Raw genomic sequence first — 25,179 nt, 5'->3', positions numbered from 1 at the left:
GTTACCTAAATCCATACATTTCCATACTCTGGGTGCCTGCAACACAGAAGCCTCAGAGAACACCCCTCGCAGCGCAGCGCGCCCCCACTGCGAAGCCCAGCCGCCGCCTCAGAGGAAACCTCCCCCCCGCACCGCCAGCCGGGCTGCCCGGCCCGGCCCGGCCCGGCCCCGCCGCGTGCCCCCCCCAGACTACATTTCCCGCCGAGCCTTTCGCCGCGGCAACGTCCGCCCTCCCTCGCCGGCGGTCGCGTGACGGCACCGAGCTCTGCCATTGGTCAGATTTGAAAAGAATCGCGGCCGTGCCTTAGTTTTGTTGGTGAGTCGCAACGGTTGCTAGGGCCGCTCAGCAGAGCCGAGCGGCTCTCGCCTGGCGGAGGTCGGTGGCTGGGCTCGCTCAGCCTGCCGTGCGCTCTCCGGTAAGGGGTTGTGGGGCTGTCGGACTGCCGGCCGCTCGCTAGAGGAGGGAAGGAGGCGGCGGTTTCGACCTCGGGGTCGCGGAGCTGGGAAGCGGTGCTGGGGGGTCTGCGTGGCGGGCGGTGCTGAGGGGTCTGCGTGGCAGGCGGTGCTGAGGCCTCTTCCCCTCGCTTCTCCCCTGGCACTACGGTGGGTGAAAACTTGTGGAGCGGGGGATGTGTGTGTGAAAACTTTTAGGTACTGCTGAGGGGCGTGCAAGTCACGGGTAGCGTCCAGGGCTATGACCAGGCCATGCGACAGTGTCCCGTAAGAACGGGACAACACTGCGAAGCCTTGCAGTGAGAGATTGGTAATTGCGGAGGAAAACTTTTCTTTTAAATTTTTTAAAGTGTAAGTACTGATGCGTTATGTTTCTTTATAAGCTGCCAGCTGTGAGGTTTGGAGCCTTTTCAACCCTTGTGCTGTCTGACAGTGCTACAGGTTGTGTGTGTACCGTGACCAGGTTTTGCTTTGTGTGCCATTCTGGATACCCTTCTCTTAAGGTGTCTGCAGCTCTAAACTCTGTTGTCACGATAAGCAGAATTACAATAACGTATCCCAGTATACAAGTACATTTTAGAGGCTACAGCCGGGCAGTATACCTGTTTACCCCAGAACATCTAAGGTAATTACAGTGCTGTATGACACAATGTGCAGACAGATGGACAGTTTGCATCTTGTGTTTTACATGCTATTAGTGGTTCAACCTGACTTATCTGAATGCTGGGCTCATATGAATGCTTTGAATTCCAGCTTTACATACATAGCTTAATGTTTGTATTTTGCCCCTTAGGTAAAAAAGCACAGAGTGAGAGCATAATCTCGACAAATCACACTTTAAAATAAGCTTATATTTAAAACAACTAAACTGTCAGTTACCTAACAACTATGTTTCCTGTCAAGGTCTGGTAAGAGTTTTGCCCTGTGACTTTGTGTAGCTGATGAGGAAGACTTCTAGATCGTGACAGCACAGGTATGTTTCTTTCCAGTAGTAGCTTATTCCCAACTTGGTGTTTGTTCAAGCTTTGTCAGTATTTCAGGCCAAGTTTTTCCTGGTTTTCATATAGTTGTCTGACAAAATAAGAACTGTAGATTAAACTAAACATTGCTGCTTAGTTTATGTATAGCTTTACCTCATTTGCCTCTTGGTGAAGTTTGTCTGGCTTCATGAAGCCTTGTATCTGCCTTTTACAAGCTAGATAGTCAGGCTGAACTGTTAAATGTTTTGACACCAAAGTGCTGGCATATTTCAGGTTTTTTGCTGGGCGGAACAAAAATATTACGACTGCTTAATAGGCAACACCTTTTCGAACCAGCCCTGGTCTGTCCACTGTTTTAATGAATGCTGTGTGTTCTCCATTAGTATTTAGAGACAAAATATATATACGTGGCTGTAGCATAGACATGGGAATGTAGTATTAGACCATTGACTCATCATGTCCAAAGCTTCAAAACTGTAGGAGACCATGTGGTAGATGTCTAATTGCTGGAATGCTTGCTGCCATAGTCTATGAGCCCAGTGAGTTGCTGTCATAGTCTGTGAGCCCAATGAGTTAAACTTAATTTATAACAAAAGCTGCCAAGCCACGTCTGTAACATCACAGGAAAAAGCAACTGGAGAGTGAAGGGCAGACAAAATACGCCAATATTTTGAAATAAAATGCACTTTTTAAAGATTATTTTGAAATCTACCTGTCTACTATCAACGCTGAATCAATTTACTTTCATTTTCTATAGCAAATTTTCACTGCCCAGATTCTGAGATGCACAAAAATCATTAAATTTTGGATTAATAGATGAATTGCTGATCTATAAAATGACTGAAAAAGTTACTAAAAAGCAATTCTGTAACTTGCCCTCTGGCATGAGGTCTAATTTTCTAGTGTCCCCTTAATAGCTAAAACTATATGCTAGTCTTCAGAATTTTTCTGAACTCTGTCATGCATTAAGCTACATTGTGTTATATTTATAATACCAATTATTTATCAGGTCCTGCAGAGATAACCATGAAGTCTGGGTTACTCTTGCAATGAACTTTTATTCTAAATGGACACAATAATGGGATGATGGAGAAACGGATGTGGAACAATATGATTGTTTGGTGTTTTTATTTTTTAATTCTATCTTCCTTGTCAAACATGGGTTTTAGCAAGGTTGTGGTATATGTGTAAGGCTTTTTCCCTCGTAAACAGTTGCTTTGCATTGAAAGAAGAATGGCTGGTCTTGTTTCATCGTGATGTGAACTCCATTGCAGACCCTCTCCCCAGCTATCAGAAACTTGCTGTGTAAATTTTGAATAGGATAAAGAAAGCTTTCTCCTTAAAGAAACTGCAGCTATCAGTTTCAAATTGGCTTGTCTTATATAAGAGACTTCAGAAGCTCTATGTTATGTGATCAGAAAACAAAAGAAGGATTTTATTTTATCTCGCAGGATGGAACCAAATTTGGATAAAGAGGAATTTTTCAGACCATCCTATATTGCTAGTGCTGAGCCACTTCAAAGAACAGGGCCAGTAAGTGTGGAAGACCTTAAAACAGATCTCTCTGGTGATTTTTCTTTGGTTTCTTCAGACTCGGACACAAGCCAGGTAAGAAAGCTTTAACGTTTGCATTGTTTGGATATTTTTTAATAAGCTTAGTCTTTTCATCAATACGAATAATCAGAATTTTACAGAGAAGATGAAAAGCATCTTTAGTATGTTTTTAATTTGGAGGAGATAGATAGGATTAGACTAAGTTGTGTGGCACTGCATTGATACCTTATTGGGCGCATCAGTCTTGGAGCAGCTTAATCATAGAATGTTTTTGTGGGTTTCATTCTTGATTTCTCATTGCCTTAGTGTCGTGTGTGTGTGTATATATATATATATGCTGCAAGATTATGAACTCTTAAGTTATCACAGCGAACTTCTGCAGAGGCCTAAGCACTTGTGAAAACTGATGTAGTGAATTACTTTTGCTTCTCTTGTCATCAAATAAGTCTGTTCAAAGTAGCCTGGTGAAAATAAAACTGCCTTAAGATGCTAGCTATCCAACAAAGAAGCTAGTCAAATTTCTAACTTCCTTATTTTTTTTTTATTTAAGAGGAACGTTTTGGAGCCTAAGGGACACATACAAGTTTGCCTGCGTATTAGGCCATTTACATCGTTGGAGAGAGAAAATGAATTGCAGGTGTGACATTTATATAACTTGAAAATACCTTAAATGTATGCTTGGGGTTTTTGGTTTGTTTTTTCCTCTAAGCTGAGCTTTTCATACACTTTTCATGCCTGCATTGTTTCTGGTTCCTTTTAATAGAGCTGTGTTTCGATTGAAGATTCAACAAGTGTCATACTGAAGCCACCCCAATATTCTTTGAGTCGACTGAGTGAAAAAACTGTTGGACAGAAGTTCACTTTTTCACAAGTAAATGAATTGTCTTTAAAAATTTTTAATCTTTTCCTGGAAAAATTTGTTTAACTTTATATTATTAAATAGCAATCCAACTAGATTTTTAAACTGTCAATAGTCTTTAAGATTATAAACATACAGAATTTAAAGGATTCTTTAAAAGTCTCTAATGATTGCTGAAACAAAATAAAGATGTTTCTTGGTAATGCTCAGGTGTTTGCCCCTGAAACAACTCAAGAAGAATTTTTTGAAGGCACCATGAAGCAACCAGTGCAAGACTTCTTAGATGGATATAATCGTCTTATTTTTACATATGGCGTTACAAATGCTGGGAAAACCTACACATTCCAAGGTATAAGTAGAAATGTGTTCTTGAATGAAATTCTTTTTTTTTTTTTTTTTTTTGAGAGGATTACTTCTAGCAGAAATATTATAACTCTTTCCTTTATTTAAGCTGTAGGCCCCGTACATTGGCTTCTCTTGAATAATAATAATAATAATAAATAGCCTTTGAAAGTCTCCTTCCATAACCAATATCACTAAACTGCCAACTGACAGTCACTGCCAGAGTTTACATAAACATACAGTGGTATTGCTTTGTAAGGCTGTAATAATTTCAACCAGGTGTATGTGACTTCTTTTTTCCTCCAAGTATCTAGAGGGTGGAGGGGGGAGTTAAGAAAATATGTGTTCTGTATATCAGAATGTGAAAAGTGTGTAAGTCCAGACTCATATTTTCTTAATCATTATTATAAAGGTCATATGCATCTTATATGCATTGTCTCCAAATAAGGAATAGTATTTGAGTCCGTTTCAATTATTACAGGCAGAGCATAAATGTTTTGAAACATATTTGAGTACTTCCAAGTATTTCTGTCTTGTCTCGAGTTTCTGAGTTTATCAATAATATCCTAGGAGACCTTGTCTCCTGATGTACTGTTTCTGTACTGTTAAAGCTCAATATCCTTTCTGGTTGGAAGATGTCATTCTTTAATTATTTTTCAAAACATTTTAACAAATAAGGTGGCTTGATTTAGATGGAAACAATTTCTCCTGTAATAAAATGGCAGTTCTAGATTCTATAATGCTTATTTTATACACAGAAGTAGTAGAAGGACACTATGTCTTATGCCATATGAAATTGATCTTTATTGAAGTGACATTGTCTTCTAAGTGATCTTCTGTTAGGTAGATTATAACTAAAGACTACTGCCAGTATTTTCAGTTATCATTAATCTGGGGCAATGATGGCATGCTCTGTCCTAATAAATAATAGGTAAATAACAACCCCCCAAAATTCCTAAAGTGTACAGTCCCGCATGCTTGGCTAGTTTGGGCTATATTGTGTGGGTTTTCAAGACTTTTTGATTCATGTCTTTTCAGACTCTGCAGACTTTTTCATGCTATTATATTTTTCTAGGACTTAACTATCAACTTGTGATAAGAACTGTCAGGGCAGAATGTTGCCTACGGGGTGCCATGATTTCCTCTTCTGTTATTCCCAGTATTGTCAATATAGCCTTTCCTTTCTGGCAGTACATGGCAGTCTGTATTCAGTCAATGGCAAGGGACTTAAGTGAAAGATGCAACAGTTTTTTAGGACTGTTTGTTGTTTGCCAGTGACTGCTACTTTGTTCATGTGAGGTTGAATTACAAGTGGCATTACGAGAAACAAAAAATTACGAGTAGATGAGGAGAAACAAATGTAATCCAACAGTACTTTAGTATGTTATTTGGTTCCTAGCTTGGTGTTTGAGTGCCAGCTAGATTTTACATAGGTTCTGACTTGGGCAACACAGCTAGTGCTGTAACTGGTGAAAGCCCATCTGTCTCAGGAGCGGTAGGAGTTATCAGAGGCTGGAAGATAATGCTGTCAGTCTGAGACAGGATAGTTGTTTCTCTTCCATTCTCCCCTCTTTCCTCTCCTCTCTGGTTTAGAAATCAAAGTTAAGTGAACCCTTTTTAAACTTGCATCTGGATTCAGAAAGATCAAGTGTTCACTGAGGCTTTTATCTGACTCCTTTTTGCCTTTCATGTGCAAAAGTAGGATGCTTTGGTAGGAAAGGGTCTGGGACAGGGAAAGGAGTGAGTCTTCACAAGGCTTCTAGAACTTTTTTGGTAGGGTCTGTGGAATTAGTACAGGACTGCAGCTGAGAGAGGAGTCATCAGTTGTATTTGCAGATTACTTCCTTGAGAGAGAGAGTGAAGGCAGCCTATGAAATGCAATTGAAAAACTGCAAATCTCTATTGAATGTGCGTTGGTTGTGGTTGGTTTGTTTTTTGTTTTTTTTCCTTAAGGCTAAGTTTATGCAGAACACCCCATCAGTTTTTATGTTCTGCCCCTTACTGTCTAAGGGGTAGAGCATGAGCTGTTGCTGAAAGCCAAATACCTTTCAGAACACTAATGACATTGCTATTACCTTGAGAATAAAAAACCCACTGCTTCGTGCTGTAAGTGGCCTCCAAATCCATCATGTATGCCTTGAGATTAGAGTTGCTTATCTTTCTGTCTTTGTTTATTTGTATATCTTGTTCACAGTAATAATTAGGGTCTTTCTTTGGTATGTTGCTTTCAGGGACAGAAGATGACATCGGTATTCTGCCAAGGACTATGGATATGTTGTTTAAAAGTATTCAAGGGAGGCTATACACAGCAATGGATTTCAAACCCCATCGGTGCAGAGATTATATAAGGCTGACTAGAGACCAAGTGAAAGAAGAAACTGCTATTAAAAATTCAATACTTCGCCTAACAAAAGAGGTAGAGGAGCACTTCTTTCTGTACTGACGAGTACATGCATCTTTAGATAGCTCAATGTTACCATGTTCATTTTTCAATGGGAAGCAACTCTCTGTATTTAAGTATGGAAGTGTCTTTGCTGTCAGGTAGCTCTTCAGATGAGCAGCAAAGTGAGCAATATTGCTGATGAACCCTGTTCTGTGAATTTCTGCCTTGTGGCTGAATACTTTATAGAATGTAAACACTAAGGTTTTTTTCTATAGTTTGAGCATCTGATAATTTATCCTCTGGGGTTACTGGTGCTTAATAAGGATGGAATGCAAATAGTCTCGCCATCTGCGGGGATGCTAGTAGGTCTGCTCCTTTAAACAATTTACTCTCTTCCAGGATACTTGAAAGAAATGAATGATTTTGAGGTTGTTCCCCTCTTCCAGTCTATGCCAATAACCTCAAAGGAAGCAAAGGGTTTTTTGGAACAGCAGAGCTATAAAGCTGTTGGATTTCTAAAGATTTGAATTCAAACAGGTTTCTGCTGGACTTTATTCTTAAACAGTTCACTATTGAGTAGTCCAGAAATACACTTCAGTTTCATGAATTGCTTGGAACTCTAAAGCTGTTTAGTCCAATTACAGTTGTGGGGATTTGTATTTTGTATAAGCATATCTTTTTCCTGGTGTCTTTAACTCTGAAATGAATGCAATAATGTAAGAAAACTGAGCATATGCTAGGAATTGGAACTAGAAATGGATTGCAGTGCATTTTTTATTTTTAGTGAAAAGAATTATCTGCCTAGTGGTATGCTGGGTTATAATACAGTGGTGTGGCTGTTGTGGGATGGAATCTATCTGTTACCTTGATTTTTATCCGAGTTACTTAACTAGAATTCTCCAGTGTGGAAGGCAGGTGGCAGCAGAGTTCTTCAAGACTTCACTTCAAAAGCACAGGCGTATGTTCTATCTAGCTCTAGCAGTCTTTAAGGGCTTCAGAAAAAACGATCATGTATGTGTCCCCTGTAGTTTTGCCACTAAATCTCTAAGCTGAAGTATTGTTCTTATAACAACAGTTTTCAAAGTTTGCACCTACTTCAACAGAGAGAGGTTTGGGTGGGTGTTTTATATGCGTAAAGCTTAAACCTGAAAGTTTTGATTACACACGTATTTAACTATTTCAGGAATTGCTTTATGGAATCCCAGCTTTATATGACATATGCTCTTGACAAAACATTAAAAAAACCCAACCCAAATCACACCTGTTTTTTAATCCATGTTTCTTCTCTTAAGCATACTGGTTTTGGTAGACGAGTTGCACTTCTTTGCAGTTCTGTGCCTAAAAAAACCAAACAACCAAAACTAAGAGTGGGAATGGAGTGTGTGTGTATTAACCTCTATCTGTAGGGATTTGTTTTACTTTGGTTTTTTTTTGTTTTTTTTTTTTAAGAATTCAGCAGAAGGAAGTTTTCCTTCTCTTTCTAAAACCTGGGCTTTATTTCAACTGTGATACAGCCTGTATCATGTAGTAGTAAGTTGTTCACTTAATTTCTTAAGTGAACAAGTGTTCTACATTTACCTCTATTTCTGAGAGTTGACCTAGGAAGCTGTAAGATACGGAATCCTGAATTAGCAAAATACCAATACTAAAAAATTTCCAGACTCTCTAGATTCACCAGGTTAAGAATAATGTGTAAACTACAACTGGAGTTCCGCAAATCATCCTGTTAAATCACCCTGTTTCTCTGTGGGGTCCCACCCCTCTATTTTTCTGTGGCTAGTTTTCCTCTGGCTCAGGGAGCTGAAGTGCTCTGTACTGTGATAGGGCCTGATGTAAGGGAAGTGTCAGGGATGAGTATTAAGGTAAGAACAATCCTTTCAATAGGAGTGAACAGGTGCATCGAACTAGACATGATGCCTAGTCAGGATCTTTGTATTGGCATATTGCAACTACACTGTATTACTGTCTAGTAGGAGCTGTTACAAAAGGAACTGGTGATCTACTGTCAACGATGTATCTTAAAGCCTCTGTTCTCTTTTGTAGGTAGACCATCAAGATAGCACTAACAGCAAAGCACCAGTTGGTTGTAAGGGTATGTTTTATATTAAAGAATTGCAATTAAAGCAGGCAAAGAAGCTTTCTTAAAGTCAACAACTGACTTCTGGCCTATGTTAATAATAAAATGACTGCTTGGCATTTTTATATGCCTGTGAATTGGATAGTGATCAATTTATCTGGCCAGAAAACACAAGGATAAAATGGTTAGAAGTTTACCTGAACAGACATTAAATGAGATGAAACTATGGCAAGGAAAAATAGTACTACTTATGCTATGGTTTCTAGTGGTATCCTGACCCTGTATGTAATTAGATAAACCTAATTCTAGCATTTAAAAACTACCTAAATACTAGGTTTGCTTTAAAATGTTAGAATGATATGTACTTGTCAGTTTGATTCTTTTAAAGACATTGAAGAGACTTGAATAATTCTAACAAAGCTGCATGTTTTTGATAGAATTTGCAAGTGGGAAAGGAAGTGGTAGATGAGGTGTCTGGCAGATATGTAGGGTAAGCATGTGACTTCCAGATATTTAAGAAAGGGGAGAAAAGTTTCAAGGGATTTTTGTCTGGGGTAAGTGCTTTTTAGAAGGCTGCTGTAATATCAGTCTTCACTTATTAATTTTTTGAATAAAGTTTATTTTACAAGGTCTATACTGACTTGTAATATTTTGTACTTGACAGATTTGGAAGAACTCTTAAAAGGCTCAGAACAATCTAGCACAACTGCGAAAAATCACGTGAAATTTTCTCTTTGGGTTTCATTTTGTGAGATTTACAATGAATGTTTTTATGATCTACTGATTCCTATGTCAAATGACAAGAAAAGAAAAACACTACGCCTTGCTCAAGACATCAAGGGATGTTCTTATGTAAAAGGTGATTAGAATACATTGCAAATTGCCAAACGTGTAATTTGAGAAGTCAGTCTTCCTGTAATAATATTTATTTCTAGATTAGAAAACTCCTAACTGTATTCACTGTGGCACCAGAAATGTCTGCCTTGGGTATGAAAGGCAACAATCTACATACACAGAAGTATCTGTACCTTTAATAGTGTTTTCTCTCTGTTGTTAACTGTAACTCTTAAAAGCCTGCGTGCACTCCACTGACTTGATATTTCTCTGAAATGGGAGAAATATTGAGAACAATTGACAAATTTTTTAGTGTTTTGGTTTTTTCCATTTTCTTAAAAAAGACTCCAAATTCTTACCTATAGTTATAATTGGCTCAACAGTTCTATTTTGTTAGTATTTTCAGAGAATATGTGAGAAAGTTCAGTCTGACTGCAAATTACATTTTACAGTACTCTAATGAAGCCTGTGATGTGATTTGTTGTGGGTTGGGGGAGGCGGGGGGTTAGCAGAACTCTAACAGTTCAGTGTTTGTTTCTGGCCATGGAAATAACAGGTTTCAAATCCTATTTGATTTATAGGTTCTTTGGAAAATCAAGACACCAATTCTAGATTAAAGGCTTTTTTGGAGGTGTTTGGCCTGCTCCTTTTATCTTTTATATGCCAAATTATAATTCAAAAAGCTGAATCAGATGATAAACCCAACTCCTTCATTTCTTCAAAGACTAGAAGAGGTGTGAAGTAGGAAATAGTCTGCTTTGAGCTATGCTTCAGCATAATCTCTTTTTATAACATTTGGAGGTATAAGGCTGTTCCTGATGTTCTTGAGGAAAACCAGCTGATGATTTTCTTATTTTTCTTCCTCACAGCTGGTATTTTTGCTAGTACAATTTTGGTGACCTCTAGTTTAACAGAGGCCATAATGTTCATATTCTAAGTTCCATTAGTAGGGTTGTAGGTATTTACTCTAGCCCATACCAAGGTGATATACAGTCATCATATTGCAGACAAAATTCTTCACTGATTTTCTTTTTTTTTTTTTTTTTTTTTTTAACTTGATGGCCCTGAAAGATGTCTAGGTGATTTTCCCCCCGCACCCTCAAAATCGTAGGCTAAACCAGAGAAGCTGTCCAGGTAGAATTCTGCCTTGATGAGTATGAACATAGGGCGTTCATGCTCATATTAGACCCTGTGCTTTGGCTTTTCAGAGTGGAGGCTAAGGTTGCTCACTTAATTTGGATGGAGCATATTTCTGTGTGCTAATAGGATGAAATGATGAGAGATATGTGCCCTTCCTTTCCCATGGAAGGAAGAATCTTGATTTTGTCGTCACATAATTTCTGTCTGAAGCATGCTTAGTAAAATGTTTTTGTCTCAAATAAACGTATTATTCTTGGTGTGCATACGTTATCCCCTAATCCCTTCTTTCTTTTTGATAATGATATTTACAAGATTACTGTGTTTGTTCTTCCTAAAGGTCTGCAGTGGGTTCAGATTTCTGATTCTAAAGAAGCTTTTAGACTTCTAAAACTGGGGTTGAAACACCAGAGTATCGCAAGCACGAAGCTAAATACTTTCTCCAGCAGAAGGTGAGAAACTTTTTGAATAGCACTGGGCATAGGATGGTGTCTGGGAGGAAGGGGGAACTAAAATATGGATTGTGGCTTTTAGGAGGGGAAGAGGCTTTAACAGGGTCTAGATATCTAGGTTTGGCATCCTTTAGCACTGTGTGACCCAATGTTTTTAGTCAAAAGGATTCAATCCGTCAGTAAGATGAACCTGTACAAAAGCTAACAGATTTATCAAATACTGTCCTTCAAGCAAAAGCACTTAGCTTTATTCCATCTAAATGTCTGAGGAAAAAGCAAAATAAAGGCTACACCAGCATCTCTTTAAAAGTTTGTATCTGATAGAGTATATGCTGAGACAAGTTGACAGATTCAACAGTGTTTTGAACAGATGTTGTGGAGGCTAAAAATATTTTGAAGGTATTAGTCTACTTTATCTTCTCTGCTGATTTAAACTTTTCCTTTTAGTCACAGCATATTCACAGTTAAGATACTAAAAATTGAAGATTCAGGAGCCCCACAAGTCACCCGAGTCAATGAGTAAGTTCAGAGCAGAGACCCTCTCTTCTTTTGTGATGAAGTTGTCAGTTATCTTCTGTGTTGGTGTACTGGTACTGACTATATACCCAGTGCTTCCTGGTAGAAGCTCATGCACTTTCTACCCACTTTCCACTCCTTTTCCCCACTTTCTACAATCATGCAGTACTTGGCCCTCTATCTCCAGCCATCAGGTTGCAGTGCTGTTCTATATCTTGTCCCCTCTGTTCAGCACAAGGTTCTGTTAGCCTGCTATATACCTGAACTCGTCTAAGTCCTCAAAAGGAAGAGGATGGCGGGGGCGGGGAGGGGAAATAAGAAGTGTGTTGGGAAAAGATTTGTCAGGAAGTAATGTAAAATTTGATTGGGAAAGCAACACTGAAAAGAATGGAAGTGTTTGTGCAGATGAAGATCAAGAAATTCTTCCTCTAAAAACAGTGATCATTTTAAAAAGTGAATAATTTGTGCATGTTCTAAGGTAAATAAAGGGAGTTTTCCTTATCTGTTTTCAGATTGTCACTGTGTGATCTTGCTGGTTCAGAAAGATATGCCAAGACCCACAATGAAGGTCATAGATTGAAAGAGAGTGGAAATATAAACACCTCTCTTCTGATTCTAGGCAAGTGTATTAACGCACTCAAGAATTCTCAACAGTCAAAGTAAGTCCTTGTACGAATTGCAAACTGGTTGTGGCTTTTAGGTATTACCTACAATGTTTAAAATATGCAATGCTAATACTAAGTTTTTGGTGGAAATGATGTATAGACTTGTTGATCTACCAAAGTTATCTTAAACTTGCCTTGTTCTGCTCTTTAAATCATCAATTCTAATCTCCTTTAAGCATGCTATTGTATATTTTAGCAATTTAACTTTACTCCTCTGAGCTTGGTTTATCAAAAAATCAAACTTTGGAATAAGTTTAAACCCCCCTTTTCACCAGTGTCATAGTAAGTGTCAAATTTTTAGCCTTTTATTACTCCTTACGAACTAACTCAACTGTCTAATACTTCTAGTGTAACATTTTTTCATCAGCAGAACATTGCTGTGCTATCATAACTGTGCACCATTTGACAAAATTTGTCTGTTTTTTAATAAATACTGACATAACTTTTAACACTCTCCTCCTAATCCAGCTAACCATATGCAGACAAAAGAAAGCCTTCCTGCTATTTATGCCCTACCTTGGGGATCTAAATAAGAGTGAAATAATACAAGAAGCTAGTTGTCTAAAAAACAGTACAATATATAGTCACAGCTGGATATAACTGTCCAGGAACTGCTTTCTCCACATGTTCTCATTTGCAGCTCTATTTCTGTCCCAGAAGTTAAATGAACCCAGTCTGCTGATGGATGTGCTTTGCCAAATTCACTTACCCCGTAGCACTCTTCCTGACAGCCTGTTCAAAGTCTGTAACACCTTAAGATGAAGAAGCTTTGCTAGCGTGTGTTCCTGATTATGTTCTGTGAATTTACAGTCTGTCTTATTTTTCTGTTCTTTCCAGATAGGAAGGATGCATTAAAACTAGCGGCTGCTTAGAGGGCTGTTAATGTATTCAGAATGACTTCTTCTGATCCCAATAACTTGGAATTTTAAGAGATCATGCTTCAGAGCATTTCTTCTATATTGTTAAAGTGTTAATACATGCCCTTTGCAAGTTGAATAGGAAATAGAAACTTTCTTAAAATTATTTTGGACTACCAGTCCTGCAGCAAAGCTACTTATGAGCTGTCTATGTACTCTGGTAGGAGTGTCGCTGCCTTCCTGAGTTCTGTAGCACTGTCCATGTAACTGAATAGCTGTTATGTGTCCAAAATGCAGGCAACCTATTTGGTGGCAAGTGTGCGTTCAGTCATGTTTTAGGAATTCTCATAAAATTTCCTATAAGCATCAAAAACTACATCCCCAGCTGTTAAATTCAAGGGCACAAATTGTGATTTTTTTTTTTTTTTTTTTTTTTTAGGAAGTGCCAAACTGCTGGGAGATTAGGAAGAAAGTTCTGAAAAGTATCTCCATGTGTTTGGTGTATGCTCATTTTCTTGCCTAGGCACTTGCTCTTGTCCATTCTCAGAGGCCGGATACCGAGTGAGAGAGATCTCTGATGATGTTGGATACTGCATGCCTAGAACTAGATATGTTCTCTTCATTAATGTGGAAGGGAAGAGAGAGGTTGGGGTATAGTTTGGTGTAGCATGAGGCTGTGTGACCTGCCCACGGCTAAACGTTGAACACTTTCAGTTTAAGTGCTCCCATTGGTTATATTGCTATAGCCTATCTAAGATAATGGCTAAAGCCACAGTCACAACAGCCACATGGTCTCTCTACAAACAGCTGCATCTAGTCCAAAACAATTTTAATTTATTTAATGACTACTACTTTAATAAATATTTTTAAGTCTTCATGCTGGGTAGCTTTTACACTGACTGGAAATTATTAAACATCTGGTCATCTGTTCTTTTGTCTTTAAAGGTCGCAGCAGCACATACCCTTTCGGGAAAGTAAACTAACTCATTTCCTTCAAGGATTCTTCAGTGGAAAGGGGAGTGTATACATGATAGTAAACATAAGCCAATGTGCTTCAACGTACGATGAAACACTCCATGTGTTAAAGTTCTCGGCCATTGCACAAAAAGTAAGTGTGTTGCAGTTTATCTTGATCAGTACTTCTGATTTGCCTTTAAAGAGCAGGTTCCCTCTCTCCTAAGAATATGAATTTAGTGACTGGGTTTTTCTGTCTCATGTTGCAATCGTATTTTCTGATTGCTCCTAGTCAGGCTTTATTTCCTTGTAAAGCTTTTAAAAAGGCTTTGTTGGGACATATATTTCCTATTAAAAATCCGTAATTCCCATAAAATATCCAGCCTGACAAGACACTTGCTATATTTGGAAGAAATTCCATGAGATCTGGGTGAATTTTTCTTCTGTAGTCATAGCATGCTCTCACCTAGTAGCAAGTCTAGCTGCCCCATATACTACTGCTATCTTAATGTGGAATATTGCTCACCTGAGGTATGTAGGTTGAGCACCAAAGAGAATTTGAAAGGTTGTCTTTATGTCCTCAGGAGCTTCAGTGGGAAGGTGGAGGTTAAGCAGAATGAGTAGGAGTAAGTGCAGGGATAGAACCCTGGTGGAGTTGGAAGACAAAAGTATTGGGGATCAGTGCTGCAGCCTTAATGGAAACCATGGAAAACTTCTGTTGACAGTTAAATATGTTCAAAGGACAAGAGATCCAGGCCATTAGAATGTGGGCTCATCTAAATGGGTTAAGTACAACACTAAAACAAACAGAATTTGTTGGATGGCATTTGTGTAATGCAACTAGAAACTCAAAGTATAGGAAATACAGAAATCTGAAGGTGCATGAGGTGGCAACCCTCTTGTACGTTGTCAAGCTAGTGAAACTTGGTGTTCCTGCAATCAAAAGAAGGGTTAGACTCTAAAGTGACTCCTTTATACTCTAGCTGGAAACCAGTTGAAGTAGTGACTCTGAACAGATGATAGACTGGGGGAGTACTGTGCTCAGGAGACCTATAGGGAAGTGCAGCGGGTATATCTTGGAAGTGCCAGTAGAGGATTAAAAAATACTGAAGACTTTATTCTTTGTTTTCTGGGTAGGTTTTAGCTATGGACACATCTGTTTTTGTCCAAGATCAGTCATTTGACCAGAAATCAACAACATCATCACTACTTAGTCACATTAAAATGCCAATTTCAAGGAAAAGAGTTACTGTCCTATGGGACAGGAGCTTAGAAGATGTGATTGAAGATGATAATGAGATGGAGGAACAGCATATGTCAGGAGAAGAAGCAGTGCAGAAACATGAAGATAATAAAGTTATTATGGGAAAAAAAGAGTACATGGTATGTGCCAGGGGTATGTTAAGAATTAGCGTAGCATGGAGTCTTGAAGCAAGGTATTATTCTGGTTTTCCCCCCTCTCACCTTTTTTTCTGATCACCCTTATTTTATCTAAATCCAGCATTAAGAACTAAAAGTGGGATTACTCATGATGTGATGATGCCTGTTGTGGGAAAACTCTATAATGTGTCTGAATATAGACCAAGCAGTAAGAATTGCAGATTTGGCTTTCTCTCCTTTTGGTAGCCTGTGGTCAATGCACAGCAAGTATTACCTGCTTTTAGCAATACAGAAGACTGTTTCTCTGTATTCTGTGTACAAGAAAATGCTGAAAACTGTTCCTTAAGGAACAGCAAATTTAGTCACTTCTAGGGAAGATGAGGAGGGAACTGAGGACTAGAAACTCTTTTGTGGAGGTTTCATTAATATTGTCCCAAAAATGAGCACCTGGAAAACAAGAGCCAAATCCTGTGGAGCTTAAGCCTGTTTAAGACAACTTCAAGAATTCTTGTAATAAAATGGATGTTCTTTACAAATGCCTGCTCTGTGCAAACTTATAAACTGCTGTGTTTAGTACCAAAGAGATCTTCTGATCTACTCATAAATCTTCCTGTTTATAAATAAGCTAATAAAAGAACTGGAAGAAATTTTGTCAGGTGGAAGGGTAAAGTGGTGTTGTAGTGTTTGAGGAATGAGAAAAATCTCACTTATGTGAAACCATGTCGTTATGAAAAACTTAATACTAATGGTAATTCTAGATGCTGCTGAATCTCATAGAAGAGTTGAAGAACAAACTTATTGCTGAAAAGAAGAATAAGTTACTGCTGGAACTAAAGATTCGTGAAGAGGTGATGCAGGAATTTGCCCAATATTTTGCTGAGCAGGAAATATATTTCAAGTAAGTTAGCTTTAAGTGGTTTTTAAAGTTAATGATTAAAAAAAATTAAATTCCATTCATTTATTTCTTAAATCTGTCTCTTGGCTATAAGAGACCACACTCTTCTGCTAGACTTACTGCCTCTGTTAATAGATCAGTTTCTGTTTGGACTATGAGTTCAGGAAAAATACTGTGTAGGAAAGGCTTTGATTTGGGGCGCATGGGGTGTGTGTGTGTGTGTGTGTAATCTGTCAGCAGTGTTCCTGTAGAGCTCTCCCTAACAGAAGAGCTTTGATAGGATGTCTGTAGAAAGAGTGACACTTGCAAATTCTTTGGTTACTGCAGTCTTAGTGATACTTCAGATGGGTATTCTGGCTCAAGAAGCTTAGAAAAAATGCTTGTAGTCAAGTGTTAGCCATATCTGTGTATATATGTCTCCCCCTCATTCTTCAGGAGTGTGCGTACTCTGGTGTAGCAACACCATTTTGTGTATTGTTTTATTGTGCCAAAATAAAGAAAAAAACATCTTTGTTTATAGGCAGCTGTACTAATAACTTTGTAGCAGCTCATACTAGCTAGCTTTTATCTGACTTATTTTCCCTACTATAGTGAGTTCCTTTCTTATGAACGAGAACGGCTTCAAGAAGATTCTGACAGACGCCTGGAAATCTTCAAGGAACTTGTAAATGGTGATCTTGAAGACATGGATGAAGAAAATGAACTAAAGGATAAGCCTTGCAGTGAACAAGCTGGACCTCTGGTATTATGCCCCTGATAACATCCCTTTCACTAACTACCTGTTATGGTGATGGTACGTCTCAAGAATTAGAAGAATGGTTTCAAGGAATTGCGTGCTGCCTAACTGTATCCTCAGCAAGATATATTTATCATGTTCAATAGGAGTAGTTGCTGTGCCTCGGATATGTATTTAGGAATCTGGGGTTTTCTGCATTTCTGCAACACAAAGTGAGAATTACTGTGTACAAAGAAACTGGGGGAAAAGCTGCAATTATGCTATAAACTGTTGCATTGAGTGCCTGTTTAAGGTATTTGAAGCTGACTTCTAAGACCCCATATATGGATGGTACTGGAGTGGTCCCAGAGACTTCTTTCCTCTTAAGGCTATTGTGGCTACAACTGAAGCAATGATAATTGTATATACACTTAAGCATAACTAAACTCTGAAGTTGAGGCTGGTTCTTGTGAGTTTCGAACCCTTTGTTTTTAAAAAAACAAGGAGGAAAGAAAGTCAGTGTTTTAAGTACAGCTTAATTTGATAAGTTACCACAAACTTATTTGACCTCACAAACTTTTACTGATATTTGAAAATTTCAGATGTATTCCTTCTAAAACTGTTTGCTTGCTGTGTTCATTCAGTGTTCTCATCGGGTAAAAATGCTAGCTTTTATATTAAATTTGGAGGGGATGCTTTTGTGGTGGTATAAAAGGGAATGTGATGGTGGGCCGTTAAATGCTTTAAAAATAAAGTAGCTGTTACTTGATGCTGGAGAATTCTGTGTGAAGGTAGAGAGAAACTGGCAATCAAATTGCCTGTGAACCTACAAGATGGCTTTGAAGTCAGAATTAACTGTACTTAGATGTTTGAGTACATAACGTTCTTTGAAATTTTCAGTAGAAATAATGGATATTGTGTAACTATTTGCTACTTCTAAATGGATATAAATTATCTTTCAGGATGGAGAACATGGCATAAGGCCAGGCACCTACATTGATCTTGAGGATGTTATTGATTCTCTGCAGAATGATGTCGTTGATACCAAAAAGCAGGCGGAAGAAACATACAGATACATTGTGTCTCTGGAGGACCCACAGGAAGCTATAGGTTGGCTTGAAAAGCGACTGGGAAAAACTAGCACTGAACTAACTCAGACCAAAGAAAAGCTGACAGAGACAACCAATGAACTAATCAAAATTGAAGAACAGCTGACACAGAAAACCAAAGGTGAGCTGGGTGTGTGTGTGATGTGAAAGAAAAAAGAAATGACACTGTAAAATAGAAATAATCCAGTTGAGCAGGATTTTGGAACCAAATCGTATGTTACCTCTATAGGTGGTAATCAATTGTTTTGTGTATGTTTGGGTTGAACAATTCCACAGGCCTTGATTATTTCATTTTTAAGACAAAACTTAGAACTGTCAGTTGAAGACTTCTGAATTGTGGGGGTAACATGTCAACATTATTTATTCTTGATTTCATGGTTATATTGTGATCCCAGCACTTCACATTTTGCTGATGCAGTGTTTTCAGGTATTCTGTGGAACATTCATAGATAAAAGTATCAATACCTCATAATATGATTTCAGCAGAAGTCTCTTGACATGATCTATATTTTATACGGGTTACAGGGCCCAATTCTGTTCAAAAAAACCTGAACTTTTGAAATGTGTCCTGTAAGTAGAAGCCAACACAAAAATAAATGAGTCTATTCAAAAGCTACTAAAGTACCAGAAGATCTGGAAAAATGGATTACTGAGTAAACTATGTAATAGCCACTTATTTGATGCAGGCTTCTCTTCCTGTTACAGACTTTGAAATGCAGATGATTAAATCGGATGAGGCTGCTGAGCAGCTTAAAGAAGCAACTGAGGTAACTTTCTCAAAAAAAACTTGTGCAAAATTACTTGCTTTAGTACAAAATTTCAGTAGCTTAAAATGCTATTGTAGTATGTTTCTAGCTTTTTTTATATCAAGCTTAGCTTAACTGATCTTGCTTCTAAATGCATTGTATAGTTCAAGAATTTAGCATTGACTGAACTACTTTCTTTTCTAAGAAAATGAATACGCAGAATAAAAGGATTCAAGAACTAATGGACATCGCAGAGCAAAAAGATGATGCTATCATGAGACTGCAAGATTTGATATCCTGTTTAGAAGAAACCATAAAAGACTATGTAAGTCTTAGACATCTCAATTTTCTGTTTACAAAAAAATTAAATCTGTGCTTATAACGGACTTGACTATTTTGGAAAATTGAAATTTTCTGTAAGTAATTGCTACTTTCTTGAAATGGTAGCAGGCGAAGTTGGCATTACAACTGAAGTTACGGCAAAATGTGTGCAGAGGTGTGTGTGGAAAATAGGATTTCTGGAAGCAGTGATCTGGAGTTACTATTGGAGGACTGTCGATGAGACTATGAAGAGCCACTCTAAAGAAAAAAACAACACTCAAACTGGGAGGACTCCAGCTGTGGGAAGAGAGGGATTATGTCACTGTCTTTTTTATTTTTGCCTGAATGGAAGAGGAAGGAAAGGAGGTTTTGCTGCAGCAAAAGCTCAAATTTAATTGAAGTTAGAAGTTAGTGTGAGAAGGACAGTGGTTGTGTAAATTGGCAACAAAAATCAGTGTGTCCCACCTACTACCATGATGCACACAAACTTTCTAAGGCAGAGCAATAATATGAATGTATTGAGCAGAGTTTGATCTAAGAGTGGATGGCCAGGGTATCTCTGCTTTTGATGCGATCAATAAAATTTGCAGCTGGCTAGTCTGCTGCTGGCTGCTGAATGCCAAAAGGCTGGCTTGGCTACATGTACACAGGTTAAAAAAAAAAAAAATCAAAACATGCGGTTAGGTGTTTTTTTGAGCCTGATGCCCTGTAACCTGAAATGTAGTTCTGAGAACATTTTAAGTTAAACTTAGGCAGCGCTCTGATCCATTTTTCTCTTCCACTGTGAACTTAAAGCTTTGACCATACTTAATCTTCTATTCCCTCTCTGCCTCTGAGCAACTTAGCTTTTCAATAGTATTAATGCTCAGAGTGGTAACAGTTGTGATGACTGCTTCCTATCACTGCTCCTTCCAAGAGACAGGCTCTAGCTCTGTCCAGTGTTTCTATGAGACTGTGTGGGATGAAACTTAATATGTGACAACAAACCTCAAGTCTGTTCTATAGATCATTATTTCTTTTAATGAATTACTTAGATGAGTGATTGGTCCTTGGCAACCGGCATGGCTTGCCACTTGTGTCATCTTGTGAGTAAAGAAACTTTATTCTTGGTCAAATACATAGTCTAAAGTATGTATGACAGAACTGACTAGGCTTTCAAATTGCATCAGATCTTTCATGATAAAAATGATCTGTGGCTTTGCTGAAGGTGGTTAAGACTCCCAGCTCTACCAACTATGACAAGAAAGTGATGAACTTGTAGAGCTGACCATTGGCCCTTTGAGCAAATCATGGATTTCCTCAACTCTTTTGACACTGGATACTTCAGGTGGTAAACTCCTTTTGCATTTCGTAGTTTCCTAGTCTCTTGCTCTACTTTCTGTACAGTGCAAAGCATTGTGCTTATTACTGTCTGAAGGTGTACCTGCTTTTTGTTTAAGCAACTGATCTGTAACTGACTTGTTCTTCTGACAACCCATATACAGGTTACCCAGATAGATTTGTAAAAATATTTGCATCTAAAAGATTACTAAGCCTATTAAGTGCTCACTTTGTAAAACTTCAAAGTAATTTATCTTATTTTAACACAGGACAACACTGTAACTACCATTAAAAGAAAATTGGCAGAAAAGAACTCTAATGAACTGATTGAAAGCAGCCAATTCAAGGATTGTGAGGAGACTCTATTGAAAGTGGGAAGAAAACGTTGCTCTGAAAGTAAGCCTATTGTGGAAAAAGTCAAACCCTGAAACATGAACTAGCACAATAACAGTTTTTGCAGGTTTGATAAACATTTAGCAGTGGAACAATAGTTAGGTTTTCGTATAATACAAGCCTTAGTCTGACATTAACAATGAAATGCTCACCTAAATCAAGTTGATGAGAATCACTTCAGAATTTTGGATTTGGAAAGTTTAGTAGAGATACTCTATTTCTTTCTAATAGAGCTTTAGATCTCAGGAAATGGGGGAAATTACTTGTGATGAAGGCACTTTGGGAGAGAATGGTGGGAACTAGGATGGGGGCTCATCTGTAAATATATTTTCAGATCTGTGTGCAAAGGAAAAAATAATTGAAGATATGCGGATGACATTAGAAGAACAAGAACAGACTCATATTAAACAAGATCAAGTGATTGAAACCAAATTAGAAGAGACCAACAGATTAGTTTGGGGTAATCTCTCCATGGAAAGGGAGCAAGGAGACAAAATTGTTTTGGATGTATTGTGATAGCTGCTTTAAATCTCTGTTTTGATTTGCTGAGTGTTATTTAGGCATTAATTTTATATAGTACATAACAAACTTCTAACAGTTAAAGGCTTCTGTTGTCCCTCTGTGGTCATGGCTGATAAATCCAAGTAACTTTAGTAGAAGGATGTGAATGTGGTCAAATATGCATTTAAGACGATGTTATATAACCTCATTTTGTGTGCTGACTAGAACTGGAAGCATGGAAGCAGAGATATAGAGAGCTGGATAACCAGAGCAATAGTAACTGGCAGCAAAAGATGAGCAAAACCACAGAAAAAAACATAGATGAAAATGAGGAATTAATAAAGCTGCGAAAAGAACTGAAGGTAAAACATGGTGATGTAATTCATACTTAGGTTTAAAGCCATAACTTTCATTTAGGAGTCTAAATTTTTTTTGTGTTGCTATCTTCAAGAACTAGGGCACAATGTGGCAAGTTCTGGTAAAGGAAACCTCCTCTAAAAACTGCCGTGCATCAGTGCAGCAAAGTCTGGATGTGGTGTCTTTGTAATATACAGCATCACTGATGCTCCATAATGGAGTGCACCCTTCACTATGTTATGCTACCATGGACGGTGCTTCTCTAGCTGGGCTCCTCTTAAAATTGTCTTGAACAGATGTCAAGAGTTGGATTGTTTCAAGCCTTTTTCCCGTCAGTTGCTTGGGCAAATAAATCAGACTGTTTAAAGATCTTGTGCTTGCTGTGTGACCTGTAAGTCCTTCCTGTTAGACTAAGGATTTACCTCTTAATTCTCCTTGGATTAGAAAGTAGACTTTTTTCTCAAGCAGCTTTTCAGGTCCTATGTGGGAGAATGTCTGACAAGAGGTTTGATTGTGGCAGAGAAGGAGGCAAAGTTGCTGTGATTGAAGCGACATTCTTAGTTACACACTCTCTCTGTTTACCATTCAAATTTTGCTGCATTTTTTGCCTTTCAGTCTTGAAGTAGGTTTTTTAACATGTTCTGCAAGTATAAAAGATTGGGAATTTGTAAGTAAAAAGGGTCTTTTTGCCATTACCTTTGGTGTAACTTTAATAGTGTTTGTGACCTACCCAGAGCATTTTTTAGAGGGAAAAAAGTCTGTTCCCTGAAGATGTGCCAGTCCGAATAATAAGTTCTGAGAACTGCTGAACAATTTTTTTAACTGGAAAGGAACAAATGAGAATATAATACTTGCACTTGGGAATATGCTGGAGTAAAACTGTGCTAGTATTTCTGTTATCTTTTTGAAATTAATGAGTTTAATGGTAATCTGGATTTTAAGACTTCTTTTTTTTGTTGCTTAATCTCTGCCTATGGCTTTATTTCTGGTTCCACTAAAATAGGAAAGTGAGACAAAGTATCAAACTGATAAAAAGAATTGGCTGGAGGAAAAAATGAGACTCATGAGTGAAGTGAAAGAAGCTGAGAGCCATCACAACAGAGAAATGAGAAAATTTGCGGATGACAGAGAACGTTATGTAGAGCAGCAAGCAGAAATTGTAAGTGACTGGAGGTCTCGTCAGAGTCCTCTAGCGTAAGTCGTTAGTACAGAGCAGATCTCGTGTCAAGTGTTAACAGTGTGGGTGCTTGAGGGGAGCTGGCCTTTGTCAAAGTCCCCTCATTTATCACATGACAAAGCCTACATGAGATCATCTCAATGTGAAAGGGAAGAATAGGAGTGTCACAAAATGAAAAAGCGTAATACGTAATGGAAGTTAGTGTGCCTGTTCCTTTCTATCCTATCACCACCACCACCTTCTTCAAAATTCATCTTGTGTGTAAAACACCAATAAGTAACCTATGCTTAAATGAATTGCTACTTAATGAAGCTAAGAAAACATACTTTGAAAAACAAGATTTGTTGCTTGGCTTTTCTGAAAAAAAAAAAAGGGGGGGGGGGGGGGGAGAAGCCTATGAGGCTTTAGAAGGAAGAGAAGAAGCAAGCAGTAGTTGACAAAAAAAGCCTCTTTCCAGATCTTTCCAGTAAAAATACTTGGTCAAAATGCTAGTGGTTTTGCTCCCATACCACTTTCAAAGTAGAGTGACTGATAGTTAATAACAAGGTGGATACCTTGCCTGGTCACTGGGCTGTATCAAGGTTGTAATTTCTTAAGCATATGAAATTATTGTATGAATCTGTGCAATCTAAAACTGTACTTGCATCTAGAAGTAGTTAGCAATGACCTTCTGGACCTGCAATCAGTACAGGGGGATGTTAGGAGCTTGGGACTACTTTCACTTTGTCTGTGACTTTGCTTGCCTGAGACTTTCCAGTAATAAAATCAGTAAGTGGGCAAGCAGGAGTGGTGGTTCTTGACAAAAATTCTCTTCACAAACAGTATAAATATAGATACAGTTTTTTCTCATTTGAAGCATGGTTTGCTTTTGTATATTTGTAGTGAAACTAGTTCTGTGTGAGCTTTTTAAGATCTACATAGGCTCTCAAGTCTACTGAGGCCATAAAATAGTACTGACTATGCCAAACTAAGCTGTCAGAACAGTTCAGATGGTTTGTAGAAGTGGTGTTCAATTCTAACCTATTTTTTCCCCCATTCAGGAAAGACTTGCTGCACAGCTGGTAGAAAAGGACAACAATCTTCAAAAGTGGCGTGAAGAAAGAAATAAATTAATAGAAGCTTTGGAAGTACAGCTCAAGACTTTGGCTTCTATCACCATACAAAAAGATAAAGAAATAGCAGAACTGAAATAAGCTGCAGTAAATGATTCAGGAAAGGTCCTCTCTCATTCTTTCTGTTGTTTCTGTGGGATTTTTTTTTTCAGTTGTTTTTGTGATTTTTCTTTTGTTATTCACTTGTTGAAAGAACGCAGAGGGAGCCCAGCCATCATTTAATGCACAAAGGCTCAACTTTATTAGTACTCACACTGCTTTTATATCCACAATAATTAGTTCATACATATTGCAAAAAGCAAGCTCCTTATAGGTTGCTAAGGTTAGATACTTTGGTTGCTAAGGTTAAATACCAATCTCTCCCCTTATGATTTCTGCAAGGCCTTCTACATAGTCCTGCTTCTGTTCTTTGTTCTTCTTTGATACTTTTCGGTATTCTCCCATCACGTCGCCGTTGTCAGCAGTTCCTCGGTGCTGTGCCCTTTGTCACGTAGCCAGTTGTTAGCAAACTGCTCCACATCTCCCCCGTTTTCTTTTTGCACTTGTGCTAAAAATATTGCAGAGGCAGTCTTCTGCAGGGCCCTTTGCAGAAGATTGACAATACATGGCAACATCAAAAGCACAACCACAATTACCAAGATCATGACCCCCACAGACTTGATCAGAGATATTAACCATCCTGAAAGTCCCCATTCTTTTAACCAGCTTTCAATCCCTAATCCATCTACTTGTTTCAAGCTGTGCAGACCTTCCTGCAATTTCTTAATCTTTGCATGGACTGAAGAATAATTGTCTGTCAGGTTCATGCAACACATTCCTTCAAATTCCTCACATCCATGTCCTTGCGCTAAAAGCAAAAAATCAATTGCAGCTCTGTTCTGTAAAGTAGCATGTCTAACACTATCAACATCAGTTAAAAGACCACTTAAAGCTAAAGAAGTAGCGTTAGTCTGTTTGCTAAGCCAACATCCCAACTTTGTTAGTTTTTTCAATGCAGAGTCACCCAGACATTCTGTTTGGGTTGTGGAACTACCCATCCTTCACCCTGATGCAGGTTCCAGCACAGGCCGAACACACCGAGCAGGAACCC

General features: G+C 38.3%; 1 pseudogene; it reads left to right on the top strand.

Moving 5' to 3' along the window:
• Positions 1-345: 345 nt before the first annotated feature.
• LOC141938483 (kinesin-like protein KIF20B) lies at positions 346-24,253 on the top strand (annotated as a pseudogene).
• Positions 24,254-25,179: the final 926 nt, after the last annotated feature.

The sequence above is a fragment of the Strix uralensis genome, unplaced genomic scaffold (genome assembly GCF_047716275.1).
Source record: "Strix uralensis isolate ZFMK-TIS-50842 unplaced genomic scaffold, bStrUra1 scaffold_72, whole genome shotgun sequence".
Lineage (NCBI taxonomy): Eukaryota > Metazoa > Chordata > Aves > Strigiformes > Strigidae > Strix > Strix uralensis.
The sequence above is the reverse complement of the archived record's forward strand: the minus strand, read 5'-3'. Positions and strand labels throughout refer to the sequence as shown.